The following is a 12,594-nucleotide window of genomic DNA, read 5'->3' as shown; positions in this document are numbered from 1 at the left end:
TCACAAGGATTTACACCCTACTTCGACCCTACTTGGTTTGCAACCTGTCCAAGTAGGGACCCTTGCTCTAATCATAGTAAGTTACACACTAGGATTACCTCTTGTTCACCCCCTTGGTAGATTGCCACAGAACTGTCAGGCTTATCCCCAGAGGAACAGTGTAAAGTATTTTTACCTACACACAAAATTACAGTGAAAACATCACAACATTACTCCACACCAGTTTGGAAAATTAGCTAATATGTTTCTGAATAACACAAGATCAAAATGGCAAAAATCCAACATAAACAAATCAAGATACACATTCTCAAAGATTAAATGCATTTATAGAGCTTAAAAACAAAATAGCTTCAACTGAGGCTATAACTAAATGCTTAACGAAGTTTAATCTCAAAGTTCAGGGCCAACCACGAAGGAGCGCATGCCGGCTACAGAGTTAAACAAATGCTGGTCACAGTACCTTGGAAACAAAGACAAAATAAAGACGCTGCCAGGCGCTGGAGAGGTGAGTCATTGCTAAGGCCCGTGCAGCATTGGTTCCTTACTGTCAGTGCAGGTCGTTGGCACAGCGGTGCTCGGGATGGGGCATTACTCAACAGAGGTGAGGCATCACTCAAGCAAGTGACACACCGGTTCCTGGAGGTGGTATAGAGTCATTGAGCCAGTGACGTCCGGGACATTGCAAGGCACAGGGGAGGTTATACGGCATTGGCAGCAAGGTGTCAGTTCTGCTGGTGGTACAGAGTCGATGAAGTGTTGATAATCAAGCCACCTGGTGCTGATTTTGCAGTGTTGATGTCACACCATGGGGCAACCATTACAGTGGCAGAGTTGGAGTCGTGCACCACAGACTTTTGTGACGCGGTTCTTGAAACTCCCTCTGTGGCAGTTTTTTCGGTGCTGCAGCTGTGCCATGGCCTGTATTGTAAGTTACGTCATTGCATTTAGCAGTCACCAGTGCAGGCAGAAGCATGGTGTCAAAGAGTAGAGCCATCACAAAAGTCACACTTGAAGTCGATGTGCTGGTCTCTTCTTTCTTAGCACAGCATACTCACTCGCAAAGGCCCAAGAACTGGGTTTGGCACCACTTGGCAGAGTATGGCTCTCAGTAAGAAAGCCCAGTTGCTGCAGATGAAGTATTTGATAGCCCTAAGACTTCCAACAGGAGGCAAGCTCAACTCAATCCCTTGGAAAAAATGTGAAAGCAGGATATAGGAAGCAAAGTCCAGTCCTTTCACTTTCATGATAGAAGCAGCAAGCAGCGGACCAGCACAACAAAGCAAGCAGCAAAATGGCAGTCCCTCCTGCCAGGAACACAGCACTTCTCAATTGCAGAATATCCTCAATCCAGAAGTGTTCTCAGTATTTGGTATCAGAGATCCAGTACTTATACCCACTTCAGCTATTAAAGTAGGAAAACCTCAAAGGAAAGTGTTTGTAGTGCACAAGACCGTGACTTTCTTTGCCCTCACTCCAGACACACTACGGTGGGGTAGAGACAGCTTTGTGAAGGGACAGGCACAACCAATATCAGGTGCAAGTATCAGCTCCTCCCACCACTCTAGCTCAGGAAGACCCATCAGCATGGTGATGGGCCAACAGGATATGATGGCACACCTCATCTCCCTTTGTGTGTGACTGTCTAGAGTGAATTCATAAAGCCCAACTGTCATCCAAGTCAAGTCAAAGATACGTTTATTATGATCGGAATCTTTAAACAAGTACAAGAGGTAGTGTGGCTCACTGGTTAGAGGCGGCAGACCCGAGAGCAGAGGACGGCCCGGGACCAGGGTTCGATTCCTGGCGCGGCAGGTTTCTGGACCAGGGTCAGCGGACTCGATAATTCTCTCGCCTCGGTGCCCACTCTGATCAGCGATCACACTCGGCAACTCTGGGCATTAGCTTGCCTCATCTTCACTAACGGCCCCACCAGACCGCCGGGGATGCCTGGTCTCACCCTGGAGATACCCATTAAGGGACCATCTCTCAGGGAAGCCAGGAAGGGTTTCGCAGCGGTCGAATCGCCTTGGGACCCTCCGGGTAAGTAGTGCGCTATATAAATGCCTATACATACATACATACAGAGGCAATACCGCAGGTTTAAAATATTCCCATAAAAGGTGATAAAAAAATTGTACAAAGTATTGCATTATCGGTTAAAACTCTTACACACCCTTATACATTACAAACCAACACCAATAAAATGGCACTTATAATAAAACTTATTATCACATTAAACCACTTTTCCTTTTCTTTAGATCAGGTATATAATTCATTGATTTAAAATTCATAAAATCCTAAAAATTACTCCTGGCTTCTTAGAAGGCTCTGGACCGCCTTTATGTATTTCCCTAGGGCAATAGCAATCTCGATAGTGGGCATTTCTGTTAGGAGGTTGGCCGCCTGTGCCCTTGTTCTTATATCGTATTTTAAAAATATTGGGCGCAGCCACAGTTTCCGCTGTTCTAATAGTGTTAGGCAGTCAAGAAGGGTATGCACAAGATCTCCTTTGGTGCCCAGGTTACACCTGCAGCACCCTTTATGATCTAACATTTTTGATTTAAGATCTTTATTTATTAACCATGGATTGATCCCAATCCGCAACCTTAATATCTCCTGCCTATAGCAGCGATTTGGTAGGATGTGTAGGTAGGGAAACCACTTTTCATTTGACCAAGAGTTCATCATAAATTCTACTGATTTTTTCTTTGCTAGATAGCCCATATCAGTCTTTCTGGATACTTCCTTCCCATTAAATTTCAGCTCACTCTTAGTACAGACTATTTGTTGCGTTTCATGGCTCACTTCCACCTTTAGCCTTTCACAAACCTGCATCATTGTTTCCCTACAAGCTTTTATCCATTTTAGGTCACTATTTTGAATTTCTTTCCAACACTATTGTGCAACTTTTTGACCTTCTGTATCTTCCAATCGTTTCCAAAGTCTAATTACCTCAGTTTGTACTTGTACCTCCCAAGGCTTTGTTCCTATTTCTGCTCTTATTGCTTGGGCCATGAATTATTGTGGGAGAGATAAGAGGCTTTTCAGGCATTTCCCGTCCACCAAGCCCCTGACTCCCTTACCGCTCAAATAAAGGATTTCTGCTGCAAAAAGGACTTGTGGGGGTATCATTGCGTTAAAAGCTTTTAATAGTGGTCGGCGTGACCGATCCCCATAATCCCGATTAAACATTTTTAGTCCACAGATTGAAGTATGAGCTTTTGCTTTTTGGGCTTCCAGATGAATACGCCAGTTTAGTGTCTTATCGAACCATATCCCTAGGTAACGATATTCTTTGACCGTTTCCAGTTTAAGATCACCTAAATACCAATTAAACTTATTTGCCTTTTTACCAAAGCATAACATTTTTGTTTTGTCTAAGTTTACTGTTAAGAATTTACTAGCACAGTATACATTAAATGAGTTCAACTTTCTTTGAAGGCCTATCTTGGTCTGGTCTACTATTACCAGATCGTTTGCATAAAGTAGACAGGGCACCTTTTTTCCGTCCATTCTGGGACTTGCACTACCCTCAACCTCTAAGTAGGCAGGTAGGTCTGACAGGAATAATGAGAATAACTGTGGGGCCAGAACACAACCCTGTCTCAAGCCGTTTGCAATGGGTATTTTTTGTGTCAATGACCCCACAGTATCCCTGATTACTTGGGGCCAGTTTCCTCTGTGTAGTTCTTTTATTATTGTCAGTAGGTGTTTGGGAATTTTTTCCTTCATTATTGTTTCCCATAGGCAGTCCCGATCTACTGAATCGAAAGCTGCTCGGAAGTCAACGAAACAACAGCATAACTTGCCGTTTTGTTCCATTGACTTCTTTGCCATTGCCCACAATGCGAAGCCGTGATCTAATGTGGAGTGCCCCTCCCTAAATCCTCCCTATTCTCTGGGTATGATTTGAAACTCCTTAACCCATGTGTTAAGTCGTTTTAACACGATTTTTGAAAATACCTTCTCTCCTATATCTAGGAGGTTAATCAGTCTGTAGTTTTGTGGTGCATCCATACTACATTTCTTGTGAATTGGTCTGATTACTGCGCCCTTCCAATTTGGTGGCATTATGCCTTCTGATAGTATTATCTGGAACATCTGGGCGAAGAATCTTGCCCACCACTTTACCTCTGACTTTAATAATATTGCGGGAAGGTTGTCTGGGCCTGCCGCACGAGTTAGTTTCAGTTCTCTTATTATATGCTCTACTTGCTTTTCGTTAAACTCTGATTTAAGATCTTCAGATATTTCCTGCCACTTTCGGGGCTCTACATGTCCTCGAGGGACTCGTGCCCCATACAATTCCCTTATGTACTCCTCCCAAGCTGCCTCACTGACGACACATTTCATTTCTCCGTCGATTGGACCAGACACTGCCTTTACCATTTTCCAGAATTGTCTTAGATTTTTATCTTCAATTGCTTCTAACCAGCATTTCTCTTTATATGACCTTTTTGCGTCATTTACCATTTTCTTAAATTCTACTTTCAGCTTGTTTATACATTTATGTCTCTCTTGGGTGAAATTCTTTTTTTGCTTTCTTTGTGCTGCCCGTATCTCCCTTTTTTTAGATTGCCACTCAACAGAGAATCATTTTACTCGACTGGCCGGGGGTTTTGTGCTATTCTTTTTATCCTTTTTTAATTCTAATCTTAGACACTGAACTACTTGGGCTATCTTCTCTATAAACCATTCCAAGTTTCTACTCTCTAAAACTTCTGATTCAACTTTAATTTGCAGAACCTTCAGTTTTCCTAGTATTCCTCAGTGAGTCGTGTCGTTACACGTTTAGGGTACTCGACATCCTGTGGGATCACTTTGTCTCTAGGCATCTTTCTTCCCCCAAATATCATTAAGTGCAGAGGATTATGGTCACTAAATTCTTTTTGGTATATCTTGAATTCCCGTACTAGAGGGAAATTCCAAGCTGGCATAAACATGTAATCGATTGGACAATTCTGTAAACCTATTTTAAAGGCACAACCAATATCAGGTGCAAGTATCAGCTCCTCCCACCACTCTAGCTCAGGAAGACCCATCAGCATGGTGATGGATCATCAGGATATGATGGCACACCTCAGCTCCTTTTGTGTGTGACTGTCTAGAGTGAATTCATAAAGCCAAACTGTCATCCAAACGAGACTTGTATTCAGAGACATGGACAGAATGGTTAAAGTAACAAAATGCCTACTTTCTAAAAGTGGCATTTTCAGACCTGCAACTTAACTCAAATAAAATATGTATTTTAAAATTGTGAGCACAGGGACACTAAACTCCAATTTTCTATTAGCTCCCAATTGAAAGATTTGCTTGTAAGATGTTACAAGGCAGCTCCAATGCTAACACACTGGAGAGATGGGCCTGGCTGTAGTGAAGAACACATTTAGTAGTTTCTTACGACCAGGGGATGTAAGGCTCACCAGTTTATGTCCTACCTTTTGAATACACTTTGCCCTGCCCATGGCACTCCCTAGGGCCTGTTGTAGGGGTGTCTTACATGCAAGAAAAGGGAAGGGTTGGGCTTGGCAGGTAAGTGTACTTGCCAGGTTGATATGGCAGTTAAAAACTGTGTACACAGGCTCTGCAGTGGCAGGCCTGAGACACATTTCAAGGGCTACTCATGTGGGTGGCACAATCAGTGCTGAAGGCTGGGTTCAAACTGGAATGGCATGGATTTAGGCCCAGATCTCTGTCCTGGAGTGAATGTATGACATTGTTCTACATTCTGTCTATCAATAGTTCTTTTTGCAGGCCAACTAGTAGCATTTGACTTACAGGCCCTGGCACACCTAGTGTACTGTATTAGAGACTTACTAGTAAACCAAATAGGCCTTACGTAGAGAAACCAATTACCATTACATTATAGACTGGGAGTTCTTGCACTTTTGCACTGGTCTGCAGTTGTAAAGTGGACTGAGCCCTAAAGCCAGCAAAACATGAATCCAGGACAGTCGTAAATAGGAGATCATAGGCAAAAGATAGGGGAAACCACAACAAAAGAATGCAAGTCTAACAGATGGTATGAATGGTGTAGGTCCTGGTGAACAGCACGTACTCTTGTCAGAACGGTCCATAACTGGTTACAGTAGTGCTGTCTTCTTGAAACCACCGCCTCTCTTTGACATCGCCAAAAAGCAAAATATTGGTGAATGATGGACATCCTGAATTAAAACCTTCAATGATTTTGCTGAACTTTGCCGGATCTACCTGGAATTGCCTGATTTACCATCCACTTCTTGCGGAACCCGCTCCGCGGGTCCCGCTGCGTCAGGAGTGCTGCTGGCTGTTGTTTTGAGGGGGACCAACGAGGGAAGTCTAAGTGCCGGGGCTGCGAGCGAGCGCGCGCGCTCTGCTGGGTTTGCATATCCCAGGAGCGCCGCCAGCCTGATTAGCCACACCTGGGCCGCTCTCCCCGACCCCTCCCACCCCTCCACCGAGCCTTCTTAAACGTTGCTTGCAGAGCTTGTAGCGGGACGCCTTGCTGAACTTTGCCGGATCTACCTGGAATTGCCTGATTTACCATCCACTTCTTGCGGAACCCGCTCCGCGGGTCCCGCTGCGTCAGGAGTGCTGCTGGCTGTTGTTTTGAGGGGGACCAACGAGGGAAGTCTAAGTGCCGGGGCTGCGAGCGAGCGCGCGCGCTCTGCTGGGTTTGCATATCCCAGGAGCGCCGCCAGCCTGATTAGCCACACCTGGGCCGCTCTCCCCGACCCCTCCCACCCCTCCACCGAGCCTTCTTAAACGTTGCTTGCAGAGCTTGTAGCGGGACGCCTTGCTGAACTTTGCCGGATCTACCTGGAATTGCCTGATTTACCATCCACTTCTTGCGGAACCCGCTCCGCGGGTCCCGCTGCGTCAGGAGTGCTGCTGGCTGTTGTTTTGAGGGGGACCAACGAGGGAAGTCTAAGTGCCGGGGCTGCGAGCGAGCGCGCGCGCTCTGCTGGGTTTGCATATCCCAGGAGCGCCGCCAGCCTGATTAGCCACACCTGGGCCGCTCTCCCCGACCCCTCCCACTCCTCCACCTCCCCGCCTATACTATATTAAGCTCCCTGGACCCCGCTGCGCGGGAGCGCGCGGGAGCGACCGGGAGAAGCCCGGGACAAGGGCGGGACCGTCCAAGGCCGTCACAGGCCGGAGCAGGCCGGGCTGGGCCTACCCTCTTGGTTTCACACACTGTGCAGGTACTTACAGGTTACATAATTTTGTTGCAACTATTCTTCGGTGACATTACTGACTGACCCTCCTGGAGTTTAACCATGCCTTCACCAACAAAGGAGAGTACCCCTCAGAAGCCGGGTGGAGTGAAAAATGGGACTCTTGAAAATTACTTTGCCCGGGCTGTGGGGGAGGTGGATAAAGAGGGAAATTTGTCAAGGCTAAGGGCGGAACGTAGACGATCAGTAGACAATATGAAAAATACCCCCATGGGAGATCTATCTATCACTCTAAGGGAGGAGTCAACCCGCATTGAGGATGTCCCACTCTCGTTAAGGGAAGGGATGAACACCCCCCCAATTGAAATTACTAGCACTGCCCCACCCATTAGTATTAGTCCCGTTAGGGGGGCCACAGCTTTAATGCCACAACCGCCCATAACCCGTAACGACAGACATTCAAAATTGAAAGTAGTTACCACAAAAGCAATCCCAGGACCCCCCCCCAAAAAACGTAGAAGAAAGGCTAAGGGAGCACAGGGTGGCAGCAAACCCAAGACTCTACACCTAGATTTCGGGAAATCCTTAAAAGATCAGGTACCCACAGTAAAACCACTGGTAGAGCTACATTCTAAGCCAAATGTGCAGGAAGCTATAGCTCCCGCCATGAGTATAGATGTAGGAGCTAGTAGTGATAAAGTCCCCCTCTCTGTTGTGCCACTGGGAAACTTGGAATTTCTCCTAAGGTCTCTGTTACTCCCGATCAGCGAAAGTGTAAAAAAGATCGAGATTAGGTTAACCATACTGGAGGCCACATTGGGAAGTCTGAAAAACCGTAGTGGTCGGCAGGAAAGTGATTTAACACCTATCACCAGCCCTGTGGCCTCGCAAGGGTTAAAACATAGGGGGGTAAACCCAACACCAATTCCACCCCTGGTCACAAATGGGGTAGTCCCCCAAAAACCACCAAACCCAAACCCTGTAACCACCATTGCACCCCACGCCAACACATCTAACCCCCCCCCTGTATTAGTATCTCAGGCACACACGACAGTAAACAACATCCCGGATAATCACAAAATGCCGCCGGCAAGACCCCGTCGTCCTAATCTACCACCTGAGACTAACGACTTTACAGTAGTTATGGCTGGGGTCCCTCAACTTGATGAAGGGGAAATAGAGGATTTCTGTACTCTAAAAACTAGGGTCATTAAGTGGCTAAACAGAAATAGACCTCTCCCAAGACATCTTAACAATGAGATTATAATGGTAAGAAGGGTCCCATGGGTGGGGAGAAGGCAGAAATCAATCACGGGGGACTGTATTTTGGTAAGCTTTAGGGACAAGGGCACGGTGTCGTACATTTGTCAAGGGGAAAACATATCAAGGGAATCTACCATCCATACCCTTCGCGTGTCTTTCTTCTTCCAAAGTACCCCAGGCCTACAACATCCACCCCAACGACACGATGGATGGGAGAAAGTGGGAAGAAGAGGGCGCCACCAGGCTTTTCATCCCTGGCCACTTCTTGGCAGAACGGCACCTTTCCTCCCAACTTACAACCGGTTTAACTGTCTAAATGATTTAGAGGGGGTGGATTGACAAATAGACAAGGCCCCTAAGGACACCGTAGAAAAGGGTGCCCAAGCAGAAACATCAGTGGTGCAAAGACATTTGGCCCTGCAAACCCAACTAGGTAGGGCGGAGGACTCTATGCCTGTAATTAATGAACAATTAACACATACCCAGACACCACCTGTAGCTCTATTAGGGGATGCGGAACAGATCCCATGTCGGTTTGTTAGCTGGAACGTGGCAGGGACTAGAGCCAAAAGACTAGATCCCACATGGATAGATTTCATAGCCAGTAACCATGTAATCGCCCTACAAGAAACATGGGACACCGCACCAACCTTCTGGCTGGATGGGTTCACAAGCTTTACTATTCCAGCAATTCCAAGTAGCGCAGGAAGAGCTAAGGGCGGACTAGTGCTCCTCTTCTCGCTGAAACTGGCAGGAACTTTTAAACAATTAGAGTCTAGGTCCCCAAATATTTTAATGGTAGAATGGACTATTTCACCAGGGCGGGTCCTAGTGGTCTCAAATTTTTATAATTCCTGGGCTAGACAAACAGATACAGCCCATGTGGACCATTTGGAAAATGTTCTTATTGACTATAGTCACAAATCTTGCACTAATTTCGATTTTTTAATCTTAGGTGATTTTAACATCCAAAAATGTGTCTTAAAATGCAACTTAGGCAATTCTGACGGTCAAACAGAAAATGGCAATTTGCACTTTGTTCACACCAAAGCGGGGGAGGCGCTGGAATTTCTCCTTGCTAGCCTTAATATGTCTGAACCCCTTAACACTGGTAGTGGCGAATCGCCTCCCACTTACAAAGGGTCTGAAAGTGGGTCTGTGATAGATTTTATTTTTGTTTCGCAAGGCTTAACCTCTAAGATGGGGATTTACGAGGTAACTGCCTCCCCACATAGTGATCACAATCCAGTCTCTGTACAGGTTCATTGGAGTGACTTATGGAGCAAACACCTGGGTCTTCCCAGGGCTTGCACATCGACGGTGCCCAGTGACCAGGGCAGACGGCTCAAGTGGGGAAAGGTGGTTCAGGAAACCTTTATGGCTTCCCTGGGCCCAAAGATAGAGGAACCCATGCGTATCTGTTTAGACCAAAACGTCCCCAATGAAGAGATTGTCTCAGCTTTTAACTTAATTTGCGCACTCACGGCTGAAGAACTCACAGTTCCCAATTCCAATCTGCCACCAAATCCATTTAAATGGTTTGATAGAAGCTGCTCTAAAGCCCATAAAGAACTGAAAAATGCCCTTAAAACAAAGCCGAGGGATAAAACTTTAATCCCTAAATTAAGGCGAGAGTATAAATTGGCTGTAAAAAATAGAAAAAACACAATTAAAAAGAATGCCTGGAGTGATTTGCTTGACGTTGATATACTACGGAACAGTAAAAGATTCTGGGACATCATAAACAACCAATTTTTCTCTGGGGAGACCAACACAATCTCCGACTGTATTATCAGTGACGAGAAATGGGTTGATCACTTCAAAAATATATATGGCGGTAATGACCCTGTGAATGGTAGTGAGACAGGACTGACCAGGGGTTTAGTGGCAGTAGAATTTAATGAAGAGGAGGTATATAAAGCTATAATGGACTCCACGAAAAATAAGGCTCCGGGCCCGGATGGAGTCCCGGTAGACTTCTTCATATACGCCCCAACCACCTGGTCTAAAGTCCTTACAAATGTCTTCAGGGCAACAAATGATGGATGTTTTCCAGAAACCTGGAACACATCTGTCATAGTACCAATTTTTAAAAAAGGAGACAGGGAGAACCCGGGATGTTACCGCCCAATTTCTTTGATAGACTCTGCCTTTAAGATCCTGGGCAGAGTACTACTGACGAAGTTGAGAACAAACCTGGAGATCTGTGGGGATCTGGCAGAGATTCAATATGGCTTTAGGGAAAAACGGGGAACCTTAGAGCAATGCTCAAATTTACACCTCCTAATATCAAAGTACACGGTGGCCGGGGAGGGTTCATTGTATTTAGCCTTTATGGACCTTTCCTCGGCCTTCGACTTGGTTAACAGGGCCAAGCTTTGGGCTATACTGCGCGAGCTTGGTATTGAGGACCCCTTGGTGGCCCTCATAGCAAGCCTGCACCAAGGCCTAACTGCAAAGGTCCGGGTAACCAGGGAAGGGCGATGCTCCGACAGCTTTAGTTCAAACAAGGGTGTCCGCCAAGGCTGTATACTAGCCCCACTTTTATTCACCATTTACATTAACGATCTAGGGAAGTCCTTGTTAGCAGGTAATGCCGATGTCCCGCGGGTAGGTGGGAAGCAGATTCCGGCCCTTTTATATGCGGACGATGCTGTTCTCATCGCCCGCACGGGCATTGGGCTACAGACCCTTTTGGAACTTTTTGGCTCTTTTATGGCCAAACTGGATCTAAAAATCAATGTGACTAAATCACACACAATGATTGTGGGCCCACAAAAAAATAAATCTCACACAAAAACCTTTTTTTGCAATGGCGAGGTTCTCTCCAGGGTCCCGGTTTTTCCTTACTTAGGGGTCCTGTTTGATGAGAAGGGCTCCTGGGTCCCGCAAATTAAGGCCAAACGTATTGCTTTAGCACGATCCACAGCAGCTCTGTTGGATTTCACTAAAAGACTGGGGGCTAAACCAATGGATGCTGTGTTAAAAGTTTACAAAAGTAAATGCATCTCGATAGCCTCATACGGTGCAGCACTGTGGGGTTACACTAATTTGGATAGTATGCAGACAGTAGAGAATAAACTTATCAGACGAATTTTGTCGGTCCCAAACTCTACACCTACCTACTCCATACATGAGGAAGTTGGCCTTCCCTATATTATAGACGGATTGAAAATGGCACCTTTACTTTTTTGGGCCAATATCTGGTTAAATACTGAGTTGTCTTTAAACCACACAATCCTTAAAGACGTGACTGCAAGGGAGGGGGCAATGAAAATAGCCTGGCTAAGATATATAAAGTCATCATTCACTGCCCTCGGGAGACCTGATCTATATACAACTCCGTCAAAAATCAGGAAAGCGGATGTTGTATGGATTAAGAAGGAATTCCAGGGGAGGACACGCTTAGAGAGAGAGGAGTTTGAAGTTAATAAACCGCTAGTAAGAGCACACTTGGTTTTGTCCTCTTCCCCCTCGATGGAACCTTACCTGCAATATGTCTCCAAACCCTTGCATAGATTTCTGTTAACCAGATTCAGAATGAATTTAATCCACTATTCATTAGGCATCTTTCCTGTGTGGGGTAAACCGGAGCATACACAACCCTGTGAGTGTGACCAATTCTCTGATCAGGATACTCTCCATTTTGTGTTTTTCTGTGCGTTTTACAATACTGAGAGGAGAAAATATCTAATTCCCCTCCTGAAAACACTGGGCTTCTTACAAGTGAGACCTGCCTTGTTTTATCTCCAAAGATTGCCGGATGCACATGTCACTTTTTGTGTTGCGAGTTTTTTAACAGCCGCATACAGAGGTAGAAACAAAAGGATTCCTAGAACCGTACTGTTTTAAAAACTAAAAATCAATATATTAACTGTTACTTTATTGTATGTATTATGGTGACTAATTAAGTGATTCTTTTTTGGACACTATGTAAAAACAAAATGAACTGTGGGTATTTTTAAATTGTCTTTTTAAATGTATGTATGTTTTGCCTTTTATGATTTTAACAAAAATCGAATAAAGTGTATTTTGACTGACTGATTTCATTGATGTGCTCAAAGATGCAAATGACAAAAAGATAATTGAATCTTTCAAGAATCTAGCAGGTTAAGAAGTAAAAGAAGTGATAAGGAAAATACCACAAAGTGATGATGTGACGTATAGTCAAATC

Source organism: Lissotriton vulgaris, chromosome 12, assembly GCF_964263255.1.
Source record: "Lissotriton vulgaris chromosome 12, aLisVul1.2, whole genome shotgun sequence".
Classification (NCBI taxonomy): domain Eukaryota; kingdom Metazoa; phylum Chordata; class Amphibia; order Caudata; family Salamandridae; genus Lissotriton; species Lissotriton vulgaris.
This window is presented reverse-complemented; position numbering follows the sequence as displayed.